The 15,166-nt window shown below is 44.7% G+C and overlaps 1 pseudogene; it reads right to left on the reverse strand.

Annotated features, from left to right (window-relative positions):
* Window positions 1–68: 68 nt before the first annotated feature.
* LOC125516866 lies at window positions 69–5,272 on the reverse strand (annotated as a pseudogene).
* Between the last annotated feature and the right edge of the window lie 9,894 nt (window positions 5,273–15,166).

Raw genomic sequence — 15,166 nt, forward strand, 5'->3', positions numbered from 1 at the left:
CGTCTTGAACCTTCCAGAAAATCAAGCCGCCAACTCATCGTTGAACGCCCGCTCCTTTGGGGCGTTGTTCATTGGGTGGCTGAAAAGGTTGTATGCCACATCGATGCGGTATCGCGCCATGTCTTCCTGTAAAAAATGAATACAAAAAGTAAGCAAGTATGATACTAGTTATTCTTGTGTTGCATGAGTGATGAATGCAAAAAGTTCACATCCATCCACCGCAAAAAATTGATATGGATGTAGCAAAATTATGATATGGATGAAGCAAAAGCAGAATGTAGTTGTAGCAAACTAGACATATGGATGTAGCTAAAAAAGCCTAGTAGGTACAAACTTGAACCACATATGAAGCAACAACAAAACATGGTATTCTTCTGTTGCATGAGTATTGAAAACAAAGAAAGTAGATTGTAACAAAATGACAAGACAAAAAAAATTAAAAATGTGTACCTGCTTGAACTCTCTCATTGACTTCCCATCATAGTTCTCCACATACTTGAGCCCAAAAAAACCACAATCACATCTGTGAGATAATAAAAAGTTCTCCATCATACTTCCCATGCGTAGTTGAAAAAACAAAATGATGAAATGGAACACATGATTGAAGCAAAATTCAAAAAGAAAACTCACAGGGTATCTTGCTTTGGGTAATCCTCTAGGTCAACACGGGCGAATGATCCAACATTGACATTGAATTCGCTGCACTCTTGTGCGAGGGTTGCAAAGTTTGTGATCTAGCACCAAAAACACACACAAAAGTTTCAAAAATAAAATGAGGTGTGTAAATATGACAACAGGGCATTTATGTAGATGAATCAGAAGGCTAAACAGAAAAAATTAGAGAGCATGAACATACCAGGTTATTGGCTTGCTTCTTCAAAGGAGATTGTTTTCCTTTTGAATGGATTGAGTCAAATACATTCCACTGCTTGTGAAGCAAGTTTGCGCAAACAACTATCCAATGGCGATCATGAACAATTGTGAAAAAGAGCTGCAAAAAACAAAAGAAAGGCGAAAAGGTACTCAGAACATGTAAAAAATGTTACAGCCGCGTCACATCATTGGATCATATTTGGAAGTTATTTGTGGTGTGGAACAAAAGAAAGCTTCGTGAAACTTACGAGGTCAAACTTTTGAACCTTGAACACTTTCTTTAGCCCTTTCAAGCTCAGCCATGAGTTTTGCTGGTTGGAAAGTTGATGGGTCTTGTTTTAGTAGGATCTACTTGAAAGATACAACAAAATGGTTAGTGTGTGTTGCAACGAAAATGTGAAAAGAAAGAAAAGAATGAAGCATTGCTTGTTTTTACAAAAACTTACCCCCGCGTGGACTGAGAAAATGTATTTCTTCAGCTCTGGTTCTTTTGCTGCACGGGATGCAATGTTGTTCATCTCGATACATAGTGACATGACCTCATCATTCATATCCCCGCGAGGCTTGAAGCATACAAGGAATTTCTTGTATCCAATGTAAAATCCACCTAGCTTGATGAAAGGTGTCCTGTTACCATAGATGCAACCGAATGAATCATTTGTTTCGAGCAGAAAAAATAAAAAATAGAAAGCAAAAACAGATAAGGCTTAGGTAGCTCACACTTGTTCATTGGGTTGTGATTTCCTCAATGGTTTCCCGTGTTTTACAAACCTCTCATACATTTCTGCAGCCTTGTCGACCTTTTGCTTCTTTGCCTTGGTATTTTTTATGGCTGGAACTTTGGCCATCCTCTTCTTCCTAGTGTTCTTGTCATGTGTGCTAGGGCCACTGCTTGCATCAGCAAAATGCTCTTCTGTAGCGACCATCTTAGCAGCTGTAGCAAAAAAATACAAATGGATGAGTTTGCAAGAGATTGTACAAAAAGAATTTGCTGGAATCACACAATTGTGAAAAAATGATATGGAGAAAAACAAAAAGAAATGATGCAAGATGAAGAAAGCATACTTGGGCTGTCATCATCGTCTGAAACAGGAAACACGGGGATGTTTGCATAGATGGGACTGACTGTGCTCTTCTTAATTATAGGCTCATCTGTGGAATGCATCATCTCATAGTCTTCGGAGCCCTTTGGGAACAACTCACAGGATGGCTCGTCGTCCCAAATGCCGGCTGTCGCACTCCTGGGTGCATCATAGAAGAGTGGGGGGCTGTGAGGTGAGGCGTTGTCTTCCATCTCGAAACTCACTCTTTGTTGCTCATGAGTTTCCGCAGCCTCTGTTGCAACTTCTAGGTTCAATCCGGTGACTTCATCCTTGTTGATGCTAGGTGTTGTACCTTGAGCTTGAGCTTGAGCACCAATGTCGGCATTTGCAGCTTTAGCATCATTCTCTTTTCCGCGACATTCGTCCATGATAGGTGCTTCAAAGGAAAAGTTGGGCTCATTGGTAGCTGTGATGGCGTCTCCAACATCATGAAGGAGAGCGGCCATCCGGTTGCACTGCAATTCCTTTAAACACTGTCCAAACTTGCCTACTACACCATCCACCTCTGCTGCAAAAATACCCTTGTGCTTGTCGTATAGCATTTGAAACTGAGTTGGTACCTACAAGAAGGCAAGTGGCCAACATTTTTAGTGACAAGTAAATCCAGATTTTGAGAAGTAGGTGTGCTGCTGTGTCACTATGTATCAAATAACAGTGTGATTGCAGCAATTTACTGTCATGGATGAAGCATAAAAAACAAATGGTCTATACCTCTAGGTAGCAAATTATGGATATGGATGTAGCAAAATTATGACATGTTTGAAACAAAAACATAATGTAGTTGTAGCACACTAGACATATGGATGCAGTAAAAAAAGCCTAGTAGGTATGAACTTAAACCACATATGAAGCAAAAACAGAACATGGTTGTAGCACATCAGAATGAGGGATGCAGCAAACAAAATATACACTTGCAACTGGGTATAGTAAATAATGCAAAGCCAAAGGCAAAACAGGGAATGAATACAAAGAAAAAGATAGTGTAGATGGGGGAAAAGTACCCTTAGATCTTGCATGCTAGGGAATGATTGCTGCAGCCAATCATTGAGCGAGGATGATAGGTGTGGTTCAGCTTCAACATTTTGTTGAGCCTCGTTTGATTGAGAGTCCTTTGCTGGAATTTCAGCACCTTGAATTTGGCTTCCTTGGCCACTAGTTCCTTGGACCACTAGGTGCTTCAGCACCAACTCCCTGCCCACTGGCTGCTTCACACCAACTTCCTGTCCCGCGAGTTGTGCTGCATAGGGGGTGTTGCACAAACTCCGTATCTAGGAAAACAAAACATGAGTGGCGGAAATAAGAAGGCTGCCATAACCTAAATGGAAAAGCAAAGATTGCTACATGAAAATTCAGTGAGCAAAAAACAGGGGGGTCTTAATACTCCATTGGCAAAGGAAAGTACATAGGCGGGATGTAGCAAAATTACTTGGGTGTGTTTCCCGTAGAAAGGTTGGACAAGAGTGAGCTTGTTCTTGTCAACTTTATCCAACCAATCAAAATCCTTTTGACAAACAAAATGTATCCTTGGCACGGAATAATCAATGGCATGCTCATTTGGGAGGCCGGCCGGAATATCAATATGATCCATGTATATGATCTGCATAGAATGGAAAAGGACATTAGCCAACAAAAACATAAATGCGAGCTATAGAAATGTATAAAAGGTTTCATGCAGCAAAGAAAAAAATGCATGTATTTCATTTTGTTGCGTTGCATACCGCTAACATGGGAAGGCATGAAGCGATCTGAAACTCCGCTGCTTTTTCTGTATTTGCTTGCATCCTCTTCTTCTCTTGAAAGACTCCAACCTCCTCCATCGCTCGTGCCAACAAGTGCTCATCCCAAGTGAATTCATGCACCAAAGACATATCTTCCAAGGAATCTAGATACTCGAGATTCACCATATTGCCAGTGCCTGGGCACAAAACTGTTGCCAACGCAAGGAGTGTCCAAGTCCTATTTATCATAACCACGTCCTCATTGCTGCAACTAGTGAGCAACTTGACAACATGGGCGATTGGAGACCTGCTCCCCTCCTTGTAGATGCTGCGAAGATCATGTTCATCACTCTTCTTAAGAAGCTTCACGGGTCTATCACCGGATGGCACGTTGAAAATCCTTTTCACCATGAGCTTGCTGAAGGTGATGGACTTGTTCTTGTGTTTGAACTCAGAGAGTATGTGATTCGTGTTCATCACAACAAACTCAATGAGCTCATGGGGCACCTTGAAAGACTGGATGTCCAACAAGTCTCCAAACGGTCCCTCCCTTATGATTCTCTGTTTTTCTGGTGATACTTGCTTCCCAATCTCAGCCAGCCTTTTTGAGTTAAACCTTGACTTAAAGCCACATAGATTGCCTTTCTTCTTGGTCTTCTTCTTAACCTTCTTACTCCCTTCATTCTCACCAGAGGTGCCTGCAACATCTACAAAAAGGAAAAAAAAACAAGTCAATAAAACCCCTAAAACTACATCATCAGTAACTAGGAAAAAACATACAAGAACACCTAAAAAATCTGTAAAACATAGGAAACATACAAGCACACATAAAAAATGTACAGAATAAAACATGTCCTTCAGTTAGCACAGCATTAGGGCCATGTTTGTTTCGCTTCAGCATTAGGGTCATGTTTGTTTCACTTCAGCCTTAACTAAGAATTTTGTGAAAAATAATATTTAACAAAATTACTACATGTGATGATCAGGTATTTTGACCATAACTTCAACAACCTGTCACTTGTCACCAGAAATCTCCCACCGAACGCGGGGAGCTTGACACTCTGTCCTACTGAATGATTCAAAGGGACTTTCCTCTAGATTTTAAGAAGGGAAAGAAACGAAAGCACCAAACGCGTGCGCGCAAAGCCAACACGCAGCCTGGTTCCGGCCGCTTCCAGCTCACTCCGTCCCCTTGGCGCCGTCATGGAACACAGCTCAGGACAGGAAACATCGAATTTCCCTGAACAAGATGAGATCCAACCCTAATCCCAATCCCATCCCAAATCCCTCTTGAACACAAGATTCAAATCCTTAAAATCCACCACCCCGCCCCCTCCATCTACTCGCGGGAACACCACCCGCCCCCTCCCTCTGCCCACGGGAACACCACCCCGCCCCTCCCTCGACCCACGGGAACACCACCCCGTCCCTGTCCGCGCCGGCGCCGGCGCCGGCCCGCGGGAACACAAATGACTTGCTCGCATCATAACCCGCCCTAACCCTAAAGCCAACGGGGGAGGGGGAGACAACAACGAAAAGGGAGAGCAGGAGGGGAGAGTTACCATCCGGGGAAGCCATAGATCGCCGGAGAATCGATATCCGCCCTGGGCCGCCGCTGCCGGGCACCGAAATGACGACCCCGTGCGGTTGCAGCAAAAACTAGGGAAGGGATAACCTGTGCGAGTTAAAAAAACATGGGTCTGTGGTGACACGTGGCGCAGACAACGTCCCTTGGATCAAAAGAGATCCAACGCACGGAGCGCGACCGGCGCAATGGTTCGGCCGGCGCCCCGGCCACAAACACTTCCCATCTGCTTTATCACATCAATATCCATTGGTAGAAAGTGTTGTTGCAGCAAAATAGTATCCCATTAATTGCCTACTCTCATTAACTCTGAAACCCGAACGGGCGGGGCTTATGAAATAGCAGCGTAAGCCACAACCTCTTAGTCCTAGGTAGCCAGTTATCCCGCCATACAAAAGTGTTATTGCCGTTACCAATCCTCTTAATCCACCCTATTTTGAGTACATCTCTCCCTTCAAGCACAACCCTCCAAATCTGTGAAGGCCTGTAACATCCCAAATTTTCAATTGGAATGTTATACATAGGTCACCATATGCACGCAATATTTTATTTGCATCTCGTTTGCGATCCTAGAAATCCTAAGCAACTCAAGGACCCACGAAGAGAGTTGGGGATTTCACTATTTTCATATTTGATTTTTTCTCAAATTTTGAAAAGAGGATCATTTTGGTTTTAATATTTTTCTCTCCGAAATATTTCCAATATCAAAATAAATGAGAGGAGATAAAATGACTTCTCCAAAATAAAATAAATATTGGAGGAAAATGTTAAAATCAAATAAATATTTTATTTGGTATTTTATTGCTATTTTATTTGAATTAGAAAAATATGCATTTTTCAAAATTGCATTTTAGGCCAGAAAAATGTTCACTTTGTTCTAAATATTTTATTTAGACAGATAAAATTGTTTTTGGCATTTTTAGAATTTTTTTATATTTATTTAGGATTTTTCCTTTGGCGGAATTTGTATAAAAAAACTCTTCTGGACCGACCTGGGCCGCAGCCCAGCCGGCCCGCTCGGGCACCGCCTCCGCGCACCGTGTCCGTGTCGGACTCCGGCAGGAGTCTGGGTCGCCGCCGCCGCGCTGCCCCCTCTGCCAAGTCGGAGACCAAGAGGGGGTGAGGGAGTCCTGGATTAGGGGGTGTCCGGCTGGCCGGACTATACCTTCAGCCGGACTCCTGGACTATGAAGATACAAGATTGAAGACTTCGTCCCGTGTCCGGAAGGGACTTTCCTTGGCGTGGAAGGCAAGCTTGGCGATACAGATATATAGATCTCCTACCATTGTAACCGACTCTATGTAACCCTAACCCTATCCGGTGTCTATATAAACTGGAGGGTTTTAGTCCGTAGGACAACACAATCATACCATAGGCTAGCTTCTAGGGTTTAGCCTCTCTGATCTCGTGGTAGATCTACTCTTGTACTACCCATATCATCAATATTAATCAAGCAGGACGTAGGGTTTTACCTCCATCGAGAGGGACCGAACCTGGGTAAACTTCGTGTCCCTTGCCTCCTGTTACCATCCGGCCTAGACGCACAGTTCGGGACCCCCTACCCGAGATCCGCCGGTTTTGACACCGACAGGGGGGGAGGGCCTTTAAAAGCCGCCGCCCCGGGTCCCCTCTCGCCACCCACCGCCCCGCCGTCCGCAGCCGCCACCTGCCGTCGCGACCGTCGCCGCCTACTGCAGCCCCGCCGCCGCAGTGCCGCCACCCTGCGTCGCCGCCTCGCGCCTTGCCACCCGCCGCCTGCACCGCCGCCGAGGAGCCCCGCCGCAGCCCCGCCTCGCTGGAATCGGGCCGCCTCCGTTTTTTGGTTATAAACCGCTCGGATTTTCTTTAAAACTCTAGATCAGTTTTTTTATTAAGATCGGTTTTCCTCGGTTTTCTTCAGTTAGGTTATTTTAGGAACGTTCATTCGTTTGGTTCTGTTAACGAACGATTTCGTTTGTTAGCCTCTGTTAGCGGACGTTCGTGTGATAGATTTTCTTTTTCTGTTTATTTTTCACCAGGGACCTATCCGCGATTACTTTTATCATAGATTAGCCCCTGATCTTCAAACCCTCGCAACTTTTTAACCGTTCGTCCAAATCCAATGAAACCAACGCCAAAATCTTCGTCTCGAGTCCATCTTTCCAGTTAATGAACTTGAACATGGTTTTGGAAATTTGAAAATTTGGTTTCAAGGAGATTTGTATTCGAAGTTCTTTTGATCGTAGTTTCAATTCCGTAGCTCCGATTCAATTTATTCTTTTTGCAAATCGAAGCTCTTCAGTTGAACTTTCATATTGGATCTTCTTATTTGAGTTTTACCCTTGCATCTATGCTTGAGTGCTTATGTATGCTATTGTTTGTTTGGGATAGAATTTTCGGAGTGCGAAGCGTGCTACTACGAGTCTCTAGGGTTAGCGGATTGTCAGCAAGGCAAGTAACACTTTGATCATACTTCTTCATTGCCCATTTTTTATGCATTAGCTACAATCCTCAAACATTGCATGAGTAGGATCTTTTAACTTGTGGGTTTGGGAAGTAGATGATGAGGTAGAACCTATTGCCCTTTTATTATCAAACCATTGAGAGTTACTTCTACGTTATTCTTAGGTTGCCGTGCAATGCTCGTAGACGTGGTTTGGTCATGAGTGATCCATGACAGATGTGAGATTGTTAATTAATGGTTAACTTAAGGTGGCTACTTAAATACACATCTGGGTGGATTGGTTGCGGGCACATGGGGATATACCAGTGTCGTCCTTTGGTTCGCCACCCAGGCTCAAAGGGATCATAAGATTATCCATGCTAGAAACTTCCATGTGTAGCCACAAGCTATTATGGGCTCTAGCATACTTGAGTATGTTGCATGACCTCTTTCAGTGGTAGGCTAGCAGATGTAGGGGAAAGTAGGTGTAACTGTCTACCCACAGTAAAGAGTTAATGCTTCTGAAAGACTGTGTCTCGGTCATCCGTTTCTCAAACACCATGTAGTGCGAGAAATCCAACGGAGGAGATCGAGTCTTGCAGGGAAAAGTGTGCAAACCTCTGCAGAGTGTACAAACTAATCATGGTTAGCTGTGTCCCCGGTTATGGACATCTTGAGTATCTGGTTCTTGAATTATCATGTTGATCTCATCACTCTAAATTAATTTGTTGGGTTGTTAACTACTGTTTAATTGGGATTGAGATGGGGTTACCATTCTCAATGTTTATCAACTACCATGATAGTTAAACAAAATATATTCCTTTGTTGTAGGAAAAAAATGGCTTTTCACAAAAACATGATAACCATAGAGCCTCCAATAGCCATATATGCATGTAGTGATAGCATTTACTTGTTCATTGCTCTATTGTGTTATCTTGCCAGCATATTCCATGTGCTGACCCATTTCGGGCTGTAACATATCATGTTGCAGACTTTTCAGATGAAGAGTAAGGTGCGCTAGGTCATTTGTCGTGCACTCAGCTATGCCGTTGGAGTTGATGGACTCACTTTACCTTCCAAGCCTTCCGGTGTTATCTTATTTAGATGGCCTTAAACCATATTATTGTAATAAGTTCTCTTGTGAGACATTCGATGTAATAAGTGTGTGATTTCTACTCTATTATAAATCCTTCGAAGTATTGTGTGTGTCAGCATTACCGATCTAGGGATGACACTTATGCACAGAGATTTGACCATCTGAGGTCGGATTGCTACAATATGGTATCAGAGCACACGCTAATTGTAGGACACAACCACTAAGATAAGCCATAGGTCACTCTTCTCTACTCATTTCTAATTCCTCTCCCTTTTTCCATTCTATAGGATGGCAGACCTAAGGAACAAGTTTGCACAACCGGATGAAGACACACCTTCTGGATGACACTTGAAGGAAGTCACTAGGTACCTGAACATCGGAATACCAAGCTTCACCGGGACCTACACCACCACTTTACCAGAAGAGGAGCGTTGGATGATTCGATTTCAAGTTCCAGGAAGGACATTCACGATAGTTACTGAACCCATAGAGTTTTCCTTTGATGCACCAACCTAGAGTCTAGGGAAGAGTATGGCAGCCCACATCGCCATGGGACGCATCTGCCAAGTTTATCAGAAGGATCTTAAGGACACCATCTACCAGATATGTCGGCGCCGAGATGAGCAATGGGAGATGATCAGCACCAGGAGGGACAGGTCCATTGTAGCTTTCATCCAGGAGTTAAACCAGCACATTCGTCGCCAAGAGAACCAAATGTGCGCAAGCATGATAGACCTGAAGAAGTTGGTGACTAGGAACATGGAGGTGGAAGAGGAACTCAAGTCTACAGGCGACGGATACGAGGAGGAAATCACGATACTAGTAGAGAAGAATGACGACCTGACAAGGAAGCTAGGAGTATTCATGGGAGACCCCGCGCCAGGAGGAGATGACGACCATCCCAAGGACTACATCATCATCGACGACACCGACTCTGACCCCGACAGTAGTGATGATGACTACGAAGACGAAGCTAGAGCGAATATCATGGAGTCTTCCACCGGTCAAAATTTCTAGATGACCACCATATTCTCAGTAGTATTCCCCCATGTATATAGTAGTAGTATGAGCACTTTTGTAACGGTAGTTAGATCGTTTGTATGCCCTTGTTTGAATTGAGTGGTGTGATATGAATGTGTTTGTCTCATGTGCATATGGGTAGTGCCTTCTCACTAGACCTCACTCTATTCTAATCTCTCCCCTCTAAACCCATCAGATGCCTCCAAGACGTGACCCTGGATTTGTCTTCCCACCGGAGCTCACTCAATTGATCCAACAATAGAATACCCTGATGCTGTTGCTAGTCCAGAACCAAGGCAACAAAAACAACAACAACAACCCACCGCCACCACCTCCAGTTGACAACTTAGCTCGTTTTCTGAGGTTGCAACCGCCTGTGTTTTCGAGTAGCACCGAGCCAATAGTTGCTGATGACTGGCTCCGTAGGATTGGAAGGGAGTTGACCACCGCAGGTTGCACAGATGCTGAGAAGGTGCATTTTGCCGCACACCAATTGGATGGACCCGCAGCCTCATGGTGGGAGAATTACATAGCCACTTTCCCCATAGCCAATGTCACTTGGGAGAAGTTTCAGCAAGCATTCCGCATTGCACATGTCTCAACTGGAGCTATGAGCATGAAGAAGCATGAGTTTCGCAACTTACGCCAGGGAAACCGTACTATGGGGCAGTACGTGGATGAGTTCAGTAAGTTAGCCCGCTATGCCCCAGATGATATGGCCATAGATGCCGCGAAGCAGGAGAAGTTTATGGAAGGGCTGAATGATGAGATTAGTATGCAGTTAATGGTGGCAACATTTAACAACTACCAGGAGTTGGTAGACAAGGCTCTTATGATTGAAGGGAAGCAGCAGCAGATTGAGAGCCGCAAAAGGAAGTATGGACAAAGGAAGTACAATTCATGAGCTCAGCAGAAGCCTCGTTTTACCCCGAACTCGCGAGGATATACCCATAACCATGGAGGCCACATGCACAATGGAGGAAGTTCACATAACCATAGTGGCTCCAAGAATGGAAATGGGAATGGAGCAGATAGCAATTAGAACCGCTCTAACCCAGCCACACCCGCCAAGAAGGACCAAAGTCACATTACTTGTTTCAAGTGCGGGAAGACTGGACACTATGCCAATGATTGTTCTGAAGCAAAGAATGGAAATGGCAATGGAAGCTCTGGGAAGAAGCCCAACCCTTTCAACAGGGGACAAGTGAACCACATGAACGTGGAGGAGGTTGAAGAGCAGCCATATGCAGTTATAGGTAATTTTTTGGTTAAGTCATTTACTGCAATCGTTCTTTTTGATACTGGTGCATCGCATTCATACATATCAAGGGGATTTGTGGATAAATATAAGTTGCCCACCAAAGTTCTTAGGACACCTATGTTAGTAAGCTCGCCAGGAGCGGAGTATATGGCAAGCCAAGCATGTTTTCAGGTGCCATTGACCATAGATAGGCATGTTTTCCCCTCAGACTTAATAATTCTGGAGTCACAAGGATTGGATGTGATACTAGGAATGGATTGGCTATCAATGTATGGAGGAAACATCGATTGCGCCAGCAAGTCAATTCTGCTCACCTCCCCGGAGGGAAAAGGATTAAGTATGTATCTAGGCATGCGCCTAGGAGGACCCAAGTAAATTTCCTCTCAGGAATTGTTTAGGAGGAAGTGCCTGTAGTGAAGGATTACCCAGATGTATTTCTAGAGGAACTACCAGGAATTCCGCCAGATCGAGACATTGAGTTTTTGATAGAGCTGTTGCCAGGCACCGGACCAATATCGAAGAGACCATACCGGATGCCCGCAAATGATCTGGAGTAGATTAAGAAGCAGATTAAGGAGTTATTGGAGAAACGATACATTCGACGAAGTTCATCACTATGGGGAGCCCCAGTGCTCTTGGTTGAGAAGAAGGATGGATCTTTAAGAATGGTTGTTGATTATCATGCATTGAATGAAGTAACGATCAAGAACAAGTACCCACTGCAGATGATCAATGATTTGTTTGACCAGCTGCAAGGAGCTAAAGTATTCTCCAAGATCGATTTGCGATCAAGATACCGCCAGCTGAAGATCCGAGAACAGGATATACCTAAGACAGCCTTCACCACAAGGTACAGGCTATATGAGTATACTGTTATGTCATTTTGGTTGACTAATGCCCCAGCCTATTTCATAAGTATGATGAATAAGGTGTTCATGGAGTTTTTGGATAAGTTTGTAGTGGTGTTCATTGATGATATTTTGGTATACTCGAAGAATGAAGAGGAACACAGGGAGCATTTGCGTTTAGTTCTCGAGAAGCTCAGGGAACATCAACTATATGCCAAGTTCAGCAAATTGAGTTTTAGTTGAAGGAAGCTGGATTCCTTGGACATGTTATATCAGGAGAAGGTATAGAGGTAGACCCTACCAAGGTTCAGTCAGTCACTGATTGGTTAGCACCCACCTCAGTAGGAGAGATCCGCAGCTTTCTGAGACTTGCGGGATACTATCAGAGATTCATTGAGAATTTTTCCAAGATTGCGAAGCCTATGACGGAGTTCTTGAAGAAGGACACCAAATTCAAATGGACAGGTGAATGTGAGGCAAGTTTTCAGGAGTTGAAGAAACGTTTGGTTATAGTCCCAGTGCTGATTCTGCCGGATATACGCAAGGATTTCCACGTGTATTGCGATGCTTCTCGCTTAGGACTTGGAGGTGTACTTATGCAAGACAGTAAAGTTGTTTCATACGCCTCACATCAGCTTCGACCGCATGAGTTGAATTATGGCATGGATGATTTGGAGTTAGCAGCTGTAGTTCATGCACTCAAGACTTGGAGACACTTTCTTATTGGAAATCGATGTGATGTGTACACGGATCATAAGAGTTTGAAGTACATTTTCACACAGAAGGAGCTGAATCTCAGGCAAAGGAGATGGTTGGATCTTATAAAGGATTATGATATGAAGTTTCACTATCATCCAGGCAAGGCCAATGTTGTAGCAGACGCTCTAAGCCGAAAGAGTTATGACAATACCCTCGTAAGCGGAGGATTACCAAAGGAGTTAGCCGAAGATCTCAGGGAGCTTCGTTTGGAGATAGTCCCTAGAGGTTTTGTCGCAGCATTTGAGGTTCAGTCAACATTATTGGGAAAGATTCGAGAAGCTTAGAAGGATGACAAGGAAATTGTTGAGATAAAGGAGAAGATGAGCAAAGGAAAAGCCAAGGGTTTTCGTGAGGACGAGCACAACACCTTATGGTTTGAGTGTTGGGGATCATAGCAGAAATTTAAAATTTTCTACGCATCACCAAGATCAATCTATGGAATCATCTAGCAATGAGAGGGAGAGGAGTGCATCTACATACCCTTGTAGATCGCGAGTGGAAGCATTCAAGAGAACGGGGTTGATGGAGTCGTACTCGTCGTGATCCAAATCACCAAAGATCCTAGCGCCGAATGGATGGCACCTCCGCGTTCAACACACGTACGGAGTGTGGACGTCTCCCGCGCCTTGATCTAGCAAGGAGGAGGGAGAGGTTGAGGAAGAGGGCTCCAACAGCAGCACAACGGCGTGGTGGTGGTGGAGCAGCAGTACTCCGGCAGGGCTTCGCCAAGCTCTTGCGGAGGAGGAGAGGTGTTGGGGAGGGGAGGGGCTGCGCCTTGGATGTGGTATGCAGCCCTCCCCTTGCCCCTCTATTTATAGGGGAATGAGGAAGGGGGCCGGCCCCCTCTAAATGATATCTAGAGGGGGGCGGCGGCCAAGGGGAGGGGCTTGCCCCCTAAGCAAGGGGGCGCCCCCCTTAGGGTTTCCCCCCAACCCTAGGCACATGGGCCCAAGGGGGGGATGCGCCCAGCCCATGTAGGGCTGGTTCCCCTTCCTCTACAGCCCATTAGGCCCTCCGAGAGAGGTGGCCCCTCCTGGTGGACCCCCGGAACCCCTCCGGTGCCCCCGGTACAATACCGATATGCCCCCGAACCTTTCCGGTGACCGTATGACAATTTCCTACATATAAATCTTCACCTCCAGACCATTACGGAACTCCTCGTGACGTCCGGGATCTCATTCGGGACTCCGAACAACATTCCGTAATCACATACAAGTCTTCCTAATAACCCTAGTGTCATCGAACCTTAAGTGTGTAGACCCTATGGGTTCGGGAACCATGCAGACATGACCGAGAAAACTCTCCGGCCAATAACCAACAGCAGGATCTGGATACCCATGTTGGCTCCCACATGTTCCACGATGATCTCATCGGATGAACCACGATGTCGAGGATTCAAGCAATCCTGTATACAATTCCCTTTGCCAATCGATACATTACTTGCCCGAGATTCGATCGTCGGTATCCCAATACCTCGTTCAATCTCATAACCGGCAAGTCACTTTACTCGTTCCGTAATGCATGATCCCGTGACCAACTACTTAGTCACACTAAGCTCATTATGATGATGCATTACCGAGTGGGCCCAAAGATACCTCTCCGTCATACGGAGTGACAAATCCCAGTCTTGATTCATGCCAACCCAACAGACACTTTCGGAGATACCTGTAGTGCACCTTTATAGCCACCTAGTTACGTTGTGAAGTTTGGTACACCCAAAGCACTCCTATGGTATCCGGGAGTTGCACAATTTCATGGTCTAAGGAAATGATACCTGACATTCAGAAAAGCTCTAGCAGACGAACTACATGATCTTGTGCAATGCTTAGGATTGGGTCTTGTCCATCACATCATTCTCCTAATGATGTGATCCCATTATCAATGACATCCAATGTCCATGGTCAGGAAACCTTAACCATCTATTGATCAACGAGCTAGTCAACTAGAGGATCACTAGGGACATGTTGTGGTCTATGTATTCACACATGTATTACGATTTCCGGATAACACAATTATAGCATGAACAATAGACAAATATCATGAACAAGGAAATATAATAATAACCATTTTATTATTGCCTCTAGGGCATATTTCCAACAGTCTCCCACTTGCACTAGAGTCAATAATCTAGTTACACTGTGATGAATCGAACACCCATAGAGTTCTGGTGTTGATCATGTTTTGCTCGAGGATGAGGTTTAGTCAACGGATCTGCGACATTCACGTCAGTATGTACTTTACAAATATCTATGTCTCCATTTTGAACATTTTCACGAATGGAGTTGAAGCGACGCTTGATATGCCTGTTCTTCCTATGAAACCTGGGCTCCTTGGCAAGGGCAATAGCTCCAGTGTTGTCACAAAAGAGAGTCATCGGGCCCGACGCATTGGGAATAACTCCTACGTCGGTAATGAGCTCCTTCACCCAGATTGCTTCTTGTGCTGCCTCCGAGGCTGCCATGTACTCCGCTTCACATGTAG

The sequence above is a fragment of the Triticum urartu genome, chromosome 6 (genome assembly GCF_003073215.2).
Source record: "Triticum urartu cultivar G1812 chromosome 6, Tu2.1, whole genome shotgun sequence".
In the NCBI taxonomy this organism is placed as follows: Eukaryota; Viridiplantae; Streptophyta; class Magnoliopsida; order Poales; family Poaceae; genus Triticum; species Triticum urartu.